This window comes from Chamaea fasciata, unplaced genomic scaffold (assembly GCF_029207755.1).
Source record: "Chamaea fasciata isolate MVZ Bird 193981 ecotype frontalis unplaced genomic scaffold, bChaFas1.0.hap1 SCAF_1, whole genome shotgun sequence".
In the NCBI taxonomy this organism is placed as follows: domain Eukaryota; kingdom Metazoa; phylum Chordata; class Aves; order Passeriformes; family Sylviidae; genus Chamaea; species Chamaea fasciata.
Window position 1 is genome coordinate 68452181 of NW_027094086.1, and position 18208 is coordinate 68470388.

Below are 18208 nucleotides of genomic sequence, written 5' to 3' on the forward strand. Positions count from 1 at the left end.
GCCACATCTTTACAGCTGGAACAGGAGATGCCTAAAAGCTTTTTTTTTTTTTTTTTCCTTAACAGCAAGGCAAAAGTCTGCTTTCTCTTGAATCTGAAGTAGGACAGTGAATCATTCTACCTCTTTGTAGTGTAAAGTTGGATGCATTGCAGAGGGCTCTGCTCTGTACTATAAAACCAAAGGGAGCATTTCAGGTGTAATTCTCTCCAGTGCCGGTGTAAGTACTGCCATGGCAGTTACCACATAATGCACAGCACTGCTGCACAAGTTGACCCCTGGGGAGCATTTAGTAAATTGTACAGGACTGTGAAAGCACAAAATAATGGACTTTTCTTCTGAACTGGTCTCATTTAGCAAGTACTGCAAAGAGCAATAAGGAAGTTAAAAGTTGCCCAGCAGCAGCAACTACCCTTGCTTTACACAAAAAGATGGCTCCATTCTTGTCCTGGAAAACTACAAAGTGATGCTTGCAGATAAATGCCTTCTACCAGCAGCTCACATGAAGGATCCAGGGCAGAGAGCTGGATGACTTTAACACTGTGACTAGTGAGGGCTTTTGTGAAATCATACCAATCTATCACTGACCAACAAATAAAATAAAGGGCCAGCCTCCACCCCACCATTATCCTTTCCTAAATTGGTCTGAAATGCCCAGCAAGTATCAGGAAACACCAACCAAAAGTGTGAATTTCTTCCCTCCAGTGAACTATCTGCATGTCAAAATGAAGTTTTATAATGTTTTGACATGTTTTGACAAAACCCCACAGTTCAGCCAACTGGTTAAATCCTTTCAGGCACAAATTCAGAGGAGCTCAGCTCTGATCCCTGTTCTGGCATTGACTTTCTCTGCATTGGGAGTGCTGCATAGAATCAGAAATCCTGTATCCAGATTTGAGTTAAATATGTATCCAGATTTGAGTTAAATATGATAACTCTGTCCAAAGAATTCTGGAATTCACAGATGAAAGCTAATGAATTTGCCCTACGTCTAACTTGTCAGTGGTCACTCACTAAAACGGCCTGCTTGCTGTTGCACTGTGTAATTCCTTTTTGTGCCCAGTTCCTCTGATGGTGTTGTTGGAATGTCTGAGTCTAACTGAGGTTTTCTGGCATGGTACTGCCCTTCCTGGGAATGCCACAAGTCAGAGGAACAACATGCAAAAACATTAAGTGATATCCTTAGGCCTGTCAGCTTCAGTCAGTTGCTTCAGTTTGTATCTTGTAGAGACTTAGTATTAAAAATGTACTGGGACCTTCATGATATCAAAAATTCGTTTTATCAGGGACCTATTTCTTCCAAATTTTGAAAGGATAATGAACAGGCAAATGGATGCCCAAATAAAAAAAAAGCAAAACTGACTTTTTCAACTATTAACTATATCTGGTTTGGATTCTCTTTGAGGCCAGGGTGCAGGTGTGATTTTCTTCCTGTTGCTTTTCCATAGCTAGTTCTAAAAATCTGTCAAGGCTTTTCACAAAACAAATTCTTTGAAAATGTGGTGCTTTTTAAACTTATTTTTATTTATTTATTTTTAGAGCACCAGCCAAGTAAGAACACTTTAAGGGCAAACAGCAGGAGCAAGTCCAGACAGCAAATGTAGCATACCAAGCCTTTTCTTATAAATTCTTTCCACCCATCTCCCTCTGCCCCCCTCCCCACTGCAAATAAAGGACTGAAGAAACAAAAAAAAAAAAGCTTGCACAGCATCATTTGCATCCCTGCCTTTAGTCAGTCACATTTTCCTAGCTTGAGGTGATATGCATTATTGAAGAATGTCCTGCACTCTCAAGTAAATATGTGCCACTCAAATAAATAACTAGGCACTATGCTCCTCTGTACTCTTAGGCAGTATTTATAATAACCCACATACATCCTAGTTTTCATTTTTCATCCTTACTTTCATTTTTCAGGAAATTTTTTAGCAAGTATGTCAGATATACAGAGGCCAATCAGAATGAAGTAGCAGATTGTATTAATTGTTGAATCAGTACAGCAGTGTTGTGACAAAGCAATGTTCAAATGTGACTGTCTGCTTTCAGCCATTTATAAGCTAAAGATCTTTATAGCAGCTGGTACTATGAGGCTTTGGATGTCTAACCTCAGGTGTCAGGCTTAAAATATTGTATTTGCATTGCATAAAAGTATAGTTAGTTATTATCTAGGAGTTAATTAACCAGTATAAACTAATTTAGTAACATCTTCCTTTTATTGCAGCCTGACACAAGGAATCTACAACAATATTTAGTAAATTATACCTTGAGCAATTAACTGCATAATTTCTCTCAGAGATTCTCCTTCCCTAAGTTGTCCCACTAAACATTTTGCTGCTTATAAGTTGGGATAATTATAGTGGACTTAGCAGTGTCTGAAATTTTAAAACAAAGCTTTTGGGGGTGATGTGTAATTGCTTTTCCTTTTTATAACTACCTGACTAAGGACAATCATTTATAATTTCCTTGAATTATGGTTCATTGAACTGATACCTTTAAAGTTTTGGTGTATGGCTACTACTCTGATCTACCAGCAAGGTATAATTGTTTCAAGGTTACATAGCAGAACCTTCCTAATCATATGAGTTGAATATTCCCAAGTTATTTGGTGTTTTAGCAACCTCCATGGACTCCATAAAAGAAATTTAAGGTGAAGCTCTCAACCTTTCATCATATGGTGAAATGGTATCTAGTGTATCTGCAGATGACACTTAAAAATACATACTATTTTTAAAGAATTTTTAATATATTCCAGTTTTGTTTCAGAGACAAATTCACTCTTTGTATGTATAAATATGCATATTGTATAAATATACATATTTCTGTATGTAAATATGTATATTTATGCAAGGGGAGAAAGCAAGAGGGACTATTCATACTGGGCATTCAGGTGTATTAAGCAATATCAGCAAAGCTTTCTTGATATAATCTGCTTTCAACTCTATAATGCCCCTTGAATATTTGTGAACATCTTGTGTTTGTATTAGCTTGGAAATGTAAAAGACATTATTCAAGTTATTCCTGTAGACAGTGTATATCAGAGAAACTCCTCCCTGTAATGGGAGTTGGGCTGTCAGAACAGTCTGTACATTCAAACAGCTTACCTGAGTCATTCACTGTCTTAGGTTACACATGACAATCACTATCTTGATTTTTACATTTGGGTTAAAGCAGTCATACTTTAATGTGCAGGATTTGGGATAGTTTCTCTTCTGAACCCAAGGGTTTCAAATGTTCAGTTGTACTCCACAAGGACAATGTGCTAAACAGGTCTGTAGGCTATTCTAGATAAATATATTTATTATAGTTCTCAGTTAATGAAGATTGTTGCTGTAAGAAATTGTGCAGGAGACAAAAGTGTTTAGAAATTAATTAGGCAGCTTTACGTCATGAATTGGTGACTATTAAATGCACTGGCCCGGACACAACTTCTGCCATTAAAAAAAAAAAAAAAAAAAAGAGAGAAGGGAGAAAGGAAGGGGGTGGGAGAAACCTTAGGCTTCTTTTTTTTGCAAGGTAGAAAGTTATGTCAGTCCATTTTCAACTGTTTCTTGTGGGTTTTCTTTAACTAACCTTTATTAACCATTGTTAGGCATGTACTGAGTGACCTTTGGTCTGTTCCAGCAAAGTTTCCATAACTTGCTTAATGACACATCTCTGAGCCTTTGATACCACAGGACCCAACTTCAATCTCAGAGAGGACAGACTGGAAATTCAGAATGAAATGTCTTGGAGCATGAGGGAGGCTACTTCCTCAGGGCCCCCTGCCTCTCTCTTACAGAAGCTGGAACTTGTACCATGCATGAGGCAAGGCTACAAAGGTTACCTCCTGATGAGGTCATTGAAAAGCTGATTTCTATTTCTGTCCCTGATACTGCTGCAGAATTTTTGCCTGATGCTAGGCAAGCTGCTTAAAATACACTTTTTAGAGTGCTTACTAATGACCTTTCCCATTTCTCTAAGACCTGCCTTTGATACTTGGTGGTAGGAGTTCCCCAAATGGCAAAGCATTTGGTGTTGATGGACTGATGTGGAGGCTGCAGTCTTTGGGAGGTGAGATTTGGGCAGGGTGAGCAGGTAGAGCACTCAAGTCTGAGTCAGCCCAGACAGTGAGTTCCCCAAATCAGTGGTTCTTAATCTTGGTGCTTTAGGTACCCAGGGTAAAATGAGGATAATATTGCAGTCATACTTTATAGGCAGTTGTAAAACTAAAGGCATTGCCATTCATGAAATACAGTCATGGCCACCACAGAGAAGTCTAAACAAATGGCTTCAAAGGAGAGTTTAAATAATGTTTTGCAAACAAGACCTAAGGCCATACTTTACAGAAAAAGAAAATTTAAAAAAAAAAAATGAGCATCTCATTACTTCCCTGAATGGAACCTGTCCTTTTACAGAGGAAGACTAGCCATGTATAAGGATTGACCAAGTAATAAAAAAACACCACACTGAATTAACACTGCAGAGGTGATTTTTCTGCATGTCTGTCATTTGCTTTTCTTTTCTGGTGCTGGGGGTGTTTTTAAGATGGCATATATGTTGAATATGCCTACAAGCTAATATAAAAATGAAGTTAACTGTGCTCACAATTATTTTTAAGAAAAATTTGACCTCACTTTTTTTATTCTTGTTAATTCTATCCAAAGACAAGATTTTCTTTAATTGAGGTTCAAGCTCCTAAAAGCCAATTTTACCAACAACAACTTATTAGGTTGCTGCTGGAGTTGGTAGATTCCCAGTCACCTGGTGTCACCAACCATCTGTCAAAAATTTTTGATGGGTGCACTTCATTAGTTTCAGAGCCACTGAAAAAGAAAGGGAAATGTTCTCCTGATATTTTCTATACATTGCTTGATGTTTTCTAGACAAGCCCTTCTGTAGCCTCAGAATATACTTCAAAAGAGAAATTAGGACACCCATAGCAAAACAATCATGCCTTTTCACCCAAAGGATGGTGCCATACAAAAACGGATACTTTGGGCAAGTGAATCAGAAACCGGAAAAAAGATCTCAGAGAGAAAAGTGTGATGTAATGTGAGAAGTGTGTATACATAGATTTAGGATAAATTTCTCAGGTACGTCAAGTTGCTGGAAAAAATTTTAATCTTTTTTTTTTTTTCCAAATTGAATTCTCTGAACATTATATCTGATTTTTTTCATATGACTAACACATATTCAGACCCACAGGATTCTGTATTGCCCTGAAATAGCCAATTAGGAGAGTAAAAAATAGCCTTTACATTTTGGATTTTTTTTTAATTTTATTGGACTTTTGGTCACGTGTGAGCTAACATGTTTCCAGAGATAAACCAGTTAATTTTCCTCATTTCCTCATTTATCATATTTTGTATTGCTTATCTATAAAATGGGACTAGAAAAGTCAGATGCCTACCAAAAAAAAAAAAAAAAAAAAAAAAAAAAGAAAAGAAAAAGAAAGAAAGAAAAAAAAAGTAAAGAACAAGAAGAAATAAAAATCATTAAATAGTCATCAACCATATTTTTTTCTGGTATTCATTATGAAAACATATAGTTCCATCTTAATTTTGTGAATGATTCTAGCTTTTGCTTCAGTGTCTTTTTTTTCTTTTAATCTTCATGCTTTTTAAGTCCTTATCCTTTAAAACCTTCTGATTATTTTAAAACAGAAATGAACAGTCCTTTTTATTTTATATCCTTTAGGAGAAACAGATTGATTTTTTTTTTTTGTAGGAAAGGGGTAAGGGGTTATTGGATTTGCATGTGTGAAGAATTGATGGAAGAAAGCACAGCTGAAAGAAATGAATTTTGTATTTAGTGTCAGCTGAAATAAATGAATTTTGTATTTAGCGTTGAAAGCAATAAAAGGTCATTTCTCACCCAAGCACCTGTGCAAATTCTGTGATCCATATTCACAAACCTCCTCCTGCAGCACAGCAAATTTATTGGTTATAGTGAGAAAACATTATTGCCAGGATCTTGCGATCACTGTGAGAACTGATGTCTGGGAGATAGATCTGATCCCAAAAACCCTCCAAAGACCACCAAATTTGCCTTAAACTGGGAACAGCCTGAATTCCAGATGCTGGAATTACACCTTCATGGAAGCAGTAAGATAAAGCAACTGATGCTGATTAAGGATACACATTGGTTTCTTCCTAAGGTTTGTTGTCTCCAGCCTTTTTTTGTGTGCTTTATTTCTTCTGAACTTGAAATTTGACATGTAAGTTCTTAAGACAGAAGTTTATACTAAGCAACTTTTTTTCAATTTTATCTCTTTTCTGAGTATAAAGAGAAAAGGAAGAGTCATTGTCTTATGTTGCTTTCTTATCTAATCTCATTCATATCACAATTAGTGGTACTGGTTAGAAATGAAGTAGCTTAATTAACAAAGTCCTTGGGTCTCAGCTGTGGATTGCATCAGTCCAAGAAAAACTTTCTGCACTTTTTCACATTAAGGAGAGTTGCAAACTGGATTATATACATAAAACTTAAGATTTTTTTAGCTACAGTGAGCCACTAATTTGACACAGTTCCTGATAATGAAATACATCAAGGTTCTTTTAAGGTACAGAGGTACAAAGATTGTGGGTTTAGTTCAAAATGAACAAAAGCCAATGTGTAGCACATTGAAGTCCCAGATTTGAGGAACCTACACAAATGTGTATTGAGACTTGCATTGCACAGTGTTGCCCAGAGTTTCAGAAATAGCTGCATATGAACATGCACAGCATCCATATCCTGTATCACTCTTTAGCTGGCTGTAGTGTTAAACATGCAGGAACAAACAGGCAAGAGTAGTAAATGGTCTTAACTCCAGTAAAACTATTATGGCATAGTCATTTTGCTTGATACAGGTACTAAGAAAGGATTGCAGTTACAAGTAGGTAGGTAGGTAAGTAGATAGTTAGTTATTGAAATAATACGTGCTACTAACTAAAAAAAAAAAAGCTTCAGAAATTAATGTCATTAAGTACATAGAAAAAGTGTCAGTCCTCTTGGTAAGGAAGGTTATGATAAAGAGATTTCCCCTGTGTATATTCATAAGAGTGTTGGTACTTCAGAAAAAGACTGTTGAAGCGATGAAGAGTAATGTTGGTATAAATCCATATCCCACATTTTAAATTATTATCAATATCTAACTTGAAATCTCACATTTACAAAACTCACACATTCCCTATTTCTCAGAGGCAGACAACTACCTTTTGTAATTGACTGACAGAGGACTTGAGCTCCCCACTTTTATTCTTCTGAATAAATTGGACATTCAAGACGAAAATTAGTGGGATAAATATTGTCTCTTAATGATTGCCTAATTGCTTTTTTGATTTTGGGGGGGTTTTGTTTATTTTGATTTGTTTAAGGTTTGTGTGTGTGTGTGAGAGAAAGTCCAAAGATTAATTTTTATGACTGCCAACTGTTCAAATTAAGCCAGGATTCTGCTCTTCCTCTCTTCTACATCATCATCAGTAATAAATATTCTTCAGCTGGAATTCATCTGTCATGTTCGATGGTGAAATATGCACCAGAGTGAAATCCCATGCAGTCTTTCAGAACTGTCTTGGTTTTGCAGTGCTAATACTACAACACCTTTGTTTTATTCAGGAAAGTAAGCAGATATACATCATGTACTTATGGGAATGTAGTAGTTTGAAGGCAAAACAAATGAGAGGCTCCAAGTCAGAGATACAATTTAATAGGAAAAAAAAGGAAAGAAAGTAAAATAAAATCGATGCAATAATACAAAAGACCACTGACAGAGTCAGAATACAACCTGAGCGTAGTGATGGAAGCAGTCCAGATGAGGTGGTCTTCCTGAAGCAGTGATCCTGTAGAAAGGTCTGGTAGCTCGGGTCCTCTGGGAATCCAGTGGGTAAGCGCCCCTCTGGTGTTCAGAGTCTCAGCTTATATCCAGGCTGGAATGCTTAGTTTCTCCCTCTGGGCGGAGCATCCCACAATGGGATGGTGAGTCATGTGATAAGGCCTGATGGGCCCATTAACAGGAGGTAGTCCAGGAGGGGGTTATCTGTGAGCTGTGTGGCAAAGGTGCTGATGGCCCATTAACAGAAGATAAGCCAGAGTGGAGGAGGCAGGGAGCACTGCCTCACCTGGTTTCAACAGTTCATGAAGATGGTGATAGAATATACTTCAACCCAGGACAGGGAAATAGATCTACTGGGTAGGAATATGGGGGGTTTATAACCATTTTTTCAAGCTGTAACTGTGCTTTAAAGCTTTGAATGTGGTGACACAGCTAGTTTGACAGCATCACCACTTTAAACCTTTTAACATCACTGCAGGGTATATTAACACACCCAGCTTTGCCATAAAAGAGAGGATCACACTCAAACCCTGAAGTAATATAGCAAATGATTCAACAAACATCGTCAGCAGCTAACCACTGACCCACCCTCTGCCTGGGGTAAGCATTTCTAGCCAGTGAACTTCACTTATCTTCTTCCTAGGAAAGCGATTGATTATGAAAGAAGGAGAGTTTTATATCCTAATGGTGCACTTGAAATTATATTTGGAGTACAAATTTGATTTTGTAATGATGTGACATACATTACTCCCCCAAGTGCTCTGGAAGTTCAGAAGCATACTATGATTCAGCATATTTTGTCATAACACTAATACATAACTGGGATGCTTTAGCTTAATATTTTTTGCCTTAGATTTTCTAGAATGACTTTTCAGAGTGAAGAGTAGACTTTTTCTCCTGCCTGGCATAAGCAGATGTTCATGTGTGTACTTGTGTATTGTAGCTCTGTTAGTATCCTTTTCTTGGAAAAAAATGAGCCTTGTATGCATTTGTGACTTAATTATATTTTGAATGTAATAATTCTCTGAAAAATGTCATTCCACTCAATATATTTTCAAGAATTCATCTAAAGACACAAGTCATTTAAATTTCTGTCCAGTAAATGTCTGTTTCATACTTGTATATGGATGAGACTCTAGGATTTACCTTCATAAGCTTTACAACAATGTGTTTTCATAATAATAATAATAAATACTGGCAAAATAGTGTGAATTTCATTTCAGAGAGGATTGAATCTCCATGTATGCTTAAAATCACAGGAGCTGCTTGCAGGGTCCAAATAATACACACTTTGGAATCAGTCCTATCACTAGAACTAAAGCACTGCTGGTGAAATAAGAACTGAGCATATGGTGATTATGCAGAGCTGTAGTGAAAAACCACAGTGAGTACAACATTTTTGATACTGTTACTACTTAAACTCTTCATGACTCTAAAAACAGCAAGAACCATCACCACTTTAGGTCAATATATCAGAGGAAATGAGCAATACTAACTGAAGTCTCAGTAGTCTCTTGCAGTGGAACTCTGAGTGTTGTTAGACACCAACAATTTAATTATTTTCTTTCCTGAATCTGAAAGAAAAACTAGAAGGATTCCTAAAGACTGCTAACTCCAGCAACTATGTCCAAGGAGTATAGTGATGTGTTGTATCTAATTATGTTTTTCCAGTTTATTCTGGGCTGCTTCTCTATTCAGAAATGGCATTGAATAACTTTCTCAGGCAATTTATTCTGCTTCCTATCCTTTGTTGTAAAAATTTTTTGTGATTACATATATATAAAAATTTATAAATTTAACTTCCTTCCTTTGAATTAGCCCTATTCTGTTTTGTTCTGTGCCTGCTGGCACAAAGAAGGAATTTGCCCCATCCTCTTCATCAACAGAAAGTATCGATATTCTGTGTCTACAACTTCATGGTTTTCCACCCTGTCTCATACAAGCCTGACTTGTTTGTCAGTGAGAGTTTGCTTGGAATATTCTTTATTCTTATTTATTCATGCATAGGTCTTCTTTTTGTTACTGGAGAGCTATGCTTTATAACTCTACATATAGTCTTTCTAACATGGCCTCAATACTGTCCAAGAAAATTCTTTGAAATTATATCCCCATAACTAATCTTTAGTTTTGTTCTAGAAGAATTTATAACCTGGTAGTGCAGCAAACATGATGTTGCCATTGAAAATAACAGACCACATTAAGCTCACAGCACTGTTGGAGTCCAGGGCATCCCTCTGGGCACCCTGAAAAGTCACAGACCTCGGCAGAGAGGTTTGGGACCCAAGCAAGAAGGTGTGAGATCTGTACAAGAGGGTTTGAATCCTGGACAGAGGGGTGTGGAGTCATTCCAGGGGTGTTGGAGATCCTGGCACAGAGACCAGAGAAACACAGTCTTTGACTTCAGTCCTTGGAAAAAAGCTTCTAACACTGAGAGAAGAATTACAAGTCACAAAAGTGTGACAGACAGTAGTGTAGTGTGCCACAGGGTGGAAAATTTTGTAGTTTTGGGGTTCTTAGTATGTAGGTGCACGGGGGACAAGATAGAGGATTTAGGGTGGTACCCTGAGTCCTTCCTTCTTCTTTCCTGGCCTTCATCTTCTGGTGACGGTGGCACAAAGTAGTTAAAGGAGATTGAGTCAGAGTAGAGTTGACCCTTTTAGTATAGGTAATAGGCATTGGCACATAATTGTAAATATAATGTACATAGTTATCTGTATAAAAGGTAGTGACCTCCCATTGAGGAGGGGAGTCATCCTGTGTGTGAGCAGCAGAAAAGACCTTGGCCGGGCACAGAGAACATTGTAAGATAAGAAAATAATAAACAACGCGAGAAATCAAGAAAAATAAGACCTTGAAGACTCTCTTTCTTTCTCATGTCTGGCTCAGGGCCTCTCAGAGGGCAAAAGATTCTCTCAAACCACCATCTAAATCTCGGGAAAAAGAAAACCAAACCCGAGTCAGCACATGCTTCAGTGTTTGTTGGACAATATTTGGATTTCTCTGGGACTTTCTGGAGCCAGGTTTTAGTTTCTGTATCTAAAAACAATTCTCTAATGACTGGGAGACTCTTACATCTTAAACTTTTGTACAAATCTATGGTGTATAGATGTTACTAAGACACAAAAATATACATACCTTTAATATACATTTATGTACATAAAACATAGAAGTTACAATAATAAGCACTTATTCTGTCAAAGGAGTGGCCCATGATCCTGGGTAAAAATGCTGTGTGGAGAAGTATGGGCATGACTTGGTAAAAGAGGCAGTGAAGGGTAGGTGGGTAGGGCAGTAATAATAATTCTGTGGTTATTGTGTTAAGATTTAATCAGCCTAACAATATAATTCTTGGGTATGTTCCTTTTGCCTGTAGAAAATTTTGAGTCTAATTAACCAGTAAACCCCAAAACCCTCTCTAACTTGGTGCAAAAAATTGATAATAAAATACATATAAGGCTTGGTCTTTCTAACTTGTAACCAGTTTCAAAGTATACTTCTCACCAATATTTTTACATTAGTCTTTCATTCGTTAATGAAAAGCAAGGAACACTTATTGGTTACTTAAAGCAAGCTAATGAAATTTAAAAAAAAAAAAAAAGGCTTTTACATGTGAAAAGTTTTTCAAAGATCTGAGCCACTTTTTCAGAACCACGAAATTGAAATTTAAAGATCTAATCACTGCAAGAATGCAAAGTGTTTTGTGTTCATGTATATAAAGTATTTTATTTCATGGTTCATTAAAAATCAAGGCTGTGCCCACACTTACTAATTGCAGCGTTCCCTTGTTGGTTCTGTTTGGAAAGGATGCTGATTGCTTTAGCACATACAGGATCCAGATTAATTTATTTCTTGAAGGGAGAGCTGAGTAGAATTACCAATTATCTTTTCATAAATATTTGGTATATTACACATTTACTTTTAACTTTGAAATTGCTGTTTGTTGTTTATCTTTGAGGTTTGGAAGCCCCTCTTACTGAAGTAAAAACATGAGAGATGAGCAGTGTCACATTCAATTGAATGATAATTTTTTGTGTGTTTTCTGAATGGCGAAACTATAAGACTACTTCTTGGCTCTGCTGCTACGGACGCTGGAAAAGGAGAAAGATAATGTCAGACTGGGTGACTGCTCTCCTTTCATGTTGTACATTAGAGCAGACCTTTTCCTAGTAAATACTCCCATAGCATTACAGTACAGAATACATATTCTGATTACAACATTTGATTATTTAACTTTATGGGACATGCTCTTGTAAGAATTAAATGATTACAGGAAAGTTTGAGAGAAAGGGTGTCAGGAGCATGGAAAAGAGCAGCCTTCCCAGGTTTACTTATACAAGTACATGATCTCCAAAAACTGTTGTGGTGTATATGGCAGATAAAGGTTCTCTGTGCTGATCTTTTTGTTGTTACTGATCAAATACTGAAGCAGTTTGATTACTTCAATCCCTGCAACATGGTATTAGCTACTTCAAAGCTATACTCTTTTTGTTGTGCAGAATGTGCACTGAAGTAAAAGCTTCTGACACAATATAAAAACAAAAGCTGTGCTAACTTTCATGTACTAAACACAATAAAACTCATCTCTAACTTCAGAAGACCTCAGTGTAAATGTTCTGTCAAAGTTACAAATTGAAAATCCCTTTATAATCACTAGAAACAGAATATAATTTAAATATTTGCTTTAAGATGAATTATGTCTTTGACTCCATTGATCATGGACTGACTTTTAATGCTTCCAAAGGAAGCTTAAGGTGAGTAGTTCAGATATAGATTTCGGATTGAATATTTCTACATTAATCAGATAGCCCATTACACTCAAAATATTATATTGACAAAACAGAAACATACCTTACATGCAAAGCTATGAATTTATTTTTAGTGTCATTGAAATCTTAAAAGACTAATGAAATAAATGTTAGTACAGATCTAATTATTTTATGGAAAACAAACAAGAAAGAAAATGAAGAAACTGTTACAGAAAATGGCTTAACAACAATAAATAAGTACAATGCAATTCAAAAATTTTGTGTGCACTTTTTCTAGTACCTGTTTCATTTCTCTGCTCTTACACTTATCCATCCAGAACCCTCTAAATCGTAAGGTGAGCAACTTCAGTCTGACTGGTGGTGGAAGGAGGATTTATTTAAAAGGATCTGACAGTGTCCCAAACTCTTCACCAGGAAGTGAGTGATGATATTATTTTTTTTCCCCACAGAAAAAATGTGAACTCAATCACAGTGGTGTCCTTTTCCTCACTATAGGGTCCACATGGGGCTAACTAGTAACATGCTTTACACCCTTGTCTTCCTTGGTCTGCAAGTCTGTGTCACACTGAAATTTCCTGTATACAGTGTGGGTTAGATATGTCCAGTACTTATTTGCTCTTCTCTTTGCCACTCTTGGATTTGTTCTACCCAGCTCCCATGGTTGCATTTCTTTACCGGCCTTTTGGTGAGGAGTCTTCAATATCAACCTCTCTCTTACCATCCCATGCCTGCTCTCTCCTGCATTCTATCCCTTATCCTCCACTTCAAGGGCTCTGCTGTCATACTAGGTCTGTGTTTGTCTACATTGTATCTTTATGCTGCAGTTTTGAATAATCTAGTTTACCCAGAATTGCTGTTTGTTACCACTATATATAAAAAAATTCTGGTATTACCATAGAAAAGTAAGAAATAAAATTACATACCCACCTGTTCATTGGAGAAATTTATGTTGCAGATAAATATGCCAAACCAAAGCTCCAGGAGACAAAACCCAAGTTTGGACAAAGTGTGTCAGAGGGATCTTAGCCCTGAGGACTTTGGAGCATCAGTACCCAGCTCATAGATGTGGCAGAATTGCTTTCCTTGGCCATAGGATGCAAGACTTCCCAGAAATGCTACTGGAAGCAATAGCAGGAGGACCATGATCATTAGAAGAAGGACAGCATTTGTCTACATAAGTCACTAGGATTTGTGACATTTAGAGTAATGAGGATGTCAAGATTCTACCTGGGATTTTCAGAAATGGATTTTCCTACTCTATAAACAGTATGAGTAGTTTGTAATGAGATGCTAGACTATGAGAAACTGATGGTGATTTCTATTTTCTTCTCTTGTTGCTGAGATTCTCATTGCACAGATTGGACAGTATTAGTTCCTCTCAGCCATGCTTCCCTGCTAAAAGACACCATGACTATTGCCAATAGTTTGAATATGAAGGAACATAAAAAAAGGACCCTTTAAAGGTGTAATGAAAAGATGTGGGAAGTGTGGGGGTCAAATTGATAAAGTTGAAAACTTGAAAAGTTCTTTAGCTGGTTTACATGGATCCATACTTGGATCTACCCCATGTATGAATGAGGAAAATAAAATGATTCTGAGCTCTAAAGAAAACAATAATACCTTATTGTGACAGGCAATTATAAAATGTATGGATTCATGTAAAAGGGGGAAAATGAGATGTTTTTCAAGAACCTTTCCCAAGTAGATTGGTTCAATGAGATTGATTCAAAGGAGATTTCTGTTGAGATCCCTTCCCCCCCCCCCCCCCCCAAAATCTTCATGAGCGGGATTTTGTGGAAATAGGAGTCCCAAAGGACTGCAGAAGGGAAAGAGCTAGAGCAGATATTTATGGATGAAGAGATGGTGTAGCAGGAGCAAAAGCAAAATCCATTAAACTGCTGCAGTGTGTGCTATCATTAAAAGGACATAAGACCTTTTTAGCATGTTCCTGACCTGCTCAGCAAGGATATTGCACAGCAAGAGGTAGTGCATTACAGCCAGCAGCTGAAGGAGGCTGACACACAGCAGCAGCTACAGGATGCTGGCAGCTGTGGGTGGGTCCACAGATCCATTGGAACAAAGTAAAATTCAGAAGATGTCTGCCAAAATTTCATTCATAATCAATTAAAAAAAATCTCTTTGTGACACTCAATGGAAAGCTTTAGAAAATAATTAAAAACATTAAAATTAGGGAGATAGGTGGGTATGCCATGGTAAATCAGATGGCAGGTAGTGTATTTTGACTTTACAGGAAGAAAGCAACATGGAGCTTGATCTACCATTCTACCAGGAGCTACCCTGATGCCATTCAACCCTCTCATGTGTTCAAGTTGGTTTTTAGTGCTTTTCTAAAGATCTTGATGTATTTGTGGAGGAATTATTACTAGAAACTGGTACAATTTAGAAATGTGTAGGGGTAAAAAAAGAAGCACAGAATTAGGATGATGCTTCTACCAGCCTCCTATGTAAGAAATTACAATGCAAAAAGCTATCTTTAAAGCAATTTAAAGCCTTCAATTGAAGTTTTTGTCTACTGTCTAGTTAGAACAACTGCAGTAACATAAATGGGGTTTTTTGCCACATTTAGTATGATTTCTGCCCCATATGAAATCCAATTCGAGTCAGAAAAAGGTGATTCTCTTTCTAAAATGGGCTGGATTTTTCTTTGGTATTTTTTTTTTAATTTAATCACCCCAGTTAATATTCATAAAAGAAATAAATGAATTACTAAACTGTACTTGTTAGTAAAATAGAAGACAGCATAATTCTTAGCTATTCACTCTACAGACTTGATGCAGAAAATAAAGGCAATTTTACTAATAATTTTCCTTATTTTCATTAGATTTTCATATGCTATTATGAAGAAGGTACAATACCAAACAATTCTCTTTAAAAACAGTTTTTCTAAAAATTGAAATGTATTCAATTCTTCTGAAAATGTTTACTTATGAAAATATCAAATTTGTAAGCAAATTAATGTCCTCAACATTTCCTACATTTAAAATTAAGGGATAATAAATGAACACATACAGGTTTAATGAATTTTGTTAAATCTCACTGCAATGGCAATGCATTGGCTCAGTTACAGTTAAATCTGTGAACAGACATTATGTTAATGAAATCATTAGAGCTCTGTTCTTTGAAATGTTACTTGAAAAGCTGTTCCACAAAGCTCTTCACATTGTGAGAATAAGACAAAGCCTTAAAATATTCACCCTCAGACATAAAGGTCTGTGAAGGAGATAATGCAAGAGGCAGATATGAGAACTCTGTTTACTTCTGAAAGTCTTGGTTCAGAATGGCATTAAGTGGCCAGCAAAAACATTTGGGATGGTTTCATCACAAAGTCCAAATGAAACATAAATACATTTACAATTATTATTATTATTATTATTATTATTATTATTATTATTATTATTATTATTATTTTACACCAACCAGTGTTTGGTTCCCTTCCAAAATAATCTTGTTCTGATACCTTCCATTCTGTCACCAAATTTATTCCATTTGTGTTGAGTTTAATTGTTATTTTAAAAAACCCTGTAACTATAATGTCTTTACAATATAGAACATATACTTCAAACTGCCACCTTTGTGTACAAAAATCATGACTGCTTGTCTTTAGAAATGCATAAAAGTTCCACTCAGAAATGTGTGCTCAGTTTTGACATTTTACCTCTACACTTCTGAATATTTGACTGTCATGCTCAATTCCTTCATCAGCCCTAGGACTAAAAAATTCCTGATTTTTCAGTCACACACAAAAGCAGAACTCTTCCCCATAAAAGTAAAGCAAAAATAAACTTGAGATTTCAAAACTGAACAAGTTACTTAATATTTTCAGTCTTCTCATTTGCTCACCAGCTTATGGTACATGCCTGTCCTTATTTCTTATACTTGAGTCCTAAACAGCTGCTTCTTGTTGGTTATTCAAACTCAGCCGAGTACCAGAATTTTTCTGTTGAAGGCTCAGAGAAGATATCATGATATATAGTGTGGTTGCACTAAGTGTACCATGGATAAGACTTGACTATTTCCCTTGAACTTCAAAAATGCACATAACGTAAGAACGTAACATATATTGTAGTGGTATGTACTTGTTTATGTAATTAAGTTGTTTCAACTTTGTTATTGAAGGAAAGCTGCAAAAATCTGCACAAGAGACTTGTTTTACAGCTGTATCTTTTTTCCACCCCCACCCCAAGGTGCTTCTTAAAAAAGGAAGGAAGGAATCATGACAAGTTGCTGTGAGACAATTTGTTCTCTTGAAACTCTGGAGGCAACTATTTACAACTTTGGAGAGCCACAGTATCAGAAATGTTTTCTTAACGATTCTTACTCAGCATGGACAATCTGATCTTTGTCCATTACAGAGTCAATAAACCAGTTTCATGCTACAACTTATCTTGACTTTCACTAAGTGAAATTGAAGTTCAATCAACCATTAAGTTTTTTGATTGCAATCTTTTTTACTAACCTTACTCAAACAGAAGTTGGAGACCAAACAAATGCAAATATATGTTTATTACCTAAAGTACAGGAATTTTAGTATTCCAGGCTTCCCGAGGTGCTCCCTCAGTTTTCCTCCATCAGTGTCTGAAGCGTAGGGAACTTATACACATCTGCCATACATACTCCTCCATTCTGGTTTCTCCAAAGCCAGCAGGAATCTGCAGCATTGCAAAGCAACCTGCATTGTGAGTTATGACCAGTCTGTCCTTGCTCTTTGTTGTGCTGCATAAGAGAGTCTGCCCCACCATGGGGCTTTGTCTTATGATTTTGAGGACATGAAGTTGTCATCCAACCGGGAGGAACTTCAGACTTGCAGAGGGATTGTATGACTACGTCTAAGAACATATCAATATTTCTTCCTAGGTTGTTGCTTGTCACAGCTTTTTTTTTTTTTTTCTCTTCTCTTTTTTTCTTTTCAGTAAGCATCCTAATGTCTTATTAAAATAAGTGAGGACTGCATTTCGTTCACAGTTATGTAAAACAGGACCCACATTTACCAGCTCAGATGAGGTTTTAGGAAATTAGCTTTTCGCACTCAGGTGTATTTCTTAATAGGTGGAAATGTGTAGGCTGAAAGTGTACCAGGAATATAAAATGCTATGTACAGATAAGCAGGCCGGACTGTGATTCTTACGAGATTCAACAACCTCAGCCGTGCAGCTTCTTCACTCACTGTGGTTGTTACAGGTGAACAGCCAATGGCAAAATTTGACCCAGTAGTTCACCCTTTCTGCAAAATCTATATTCCTATTCCTACTATATGTGAGCTTACCTTTCTTTTCCTAACATCTCAGTACAGTATTACATTACAGCTGGGTACTCATAGGAACATAGGGTAGTGTGATATTGGCAGCAGCACACTGTGTGCAGCCAGCATAGCCCTGGTGAGTCATGGCAACAGTCAATCAATACAGTAATTTGCGGTTTTTAACATTGTAACCATGCTGTTACATACTCTTCTGTAGTTCTGTCAATGCTTATCTTATGCTCCCAAATACATGAACTCTACTCTACTACAAAATACATAGAAACCAATGAAAAACATACTGGTATCATTCACTGGATATAAACTCAATAAAAATAAACCAGAAATAATAGAGTTACCTTTAATTTCTTCCCCTGAAGCCCTTCTGGAGTGGCC

The 18208-nt window shown here is 36.6% G+C and overlaps 1 long non-coding RNA gene across 1 annotated transcript; it reads left to right on the forward strand.

Moving 5' to 3' along the window:
- Positions 1 to 5880: 5880 nt before the first annotated feature.
- LOC136302401 (uncharacterized) lies at positions 5881 to 16955 on the forward strand. The gene is made up of 5 exons (XR_010724055.1): positions 5881 to 6130; positions 8268 to 8389; positions 9049 to 9173; positions 12873 to 12972; positions 13511 to 16955. It is a non-coding gene; the product is annotated as an uncharacterized lncRNA (long non-coding RNA).
- Positions 16956 to 18208: the final 1253 nt, after the last annotated feature.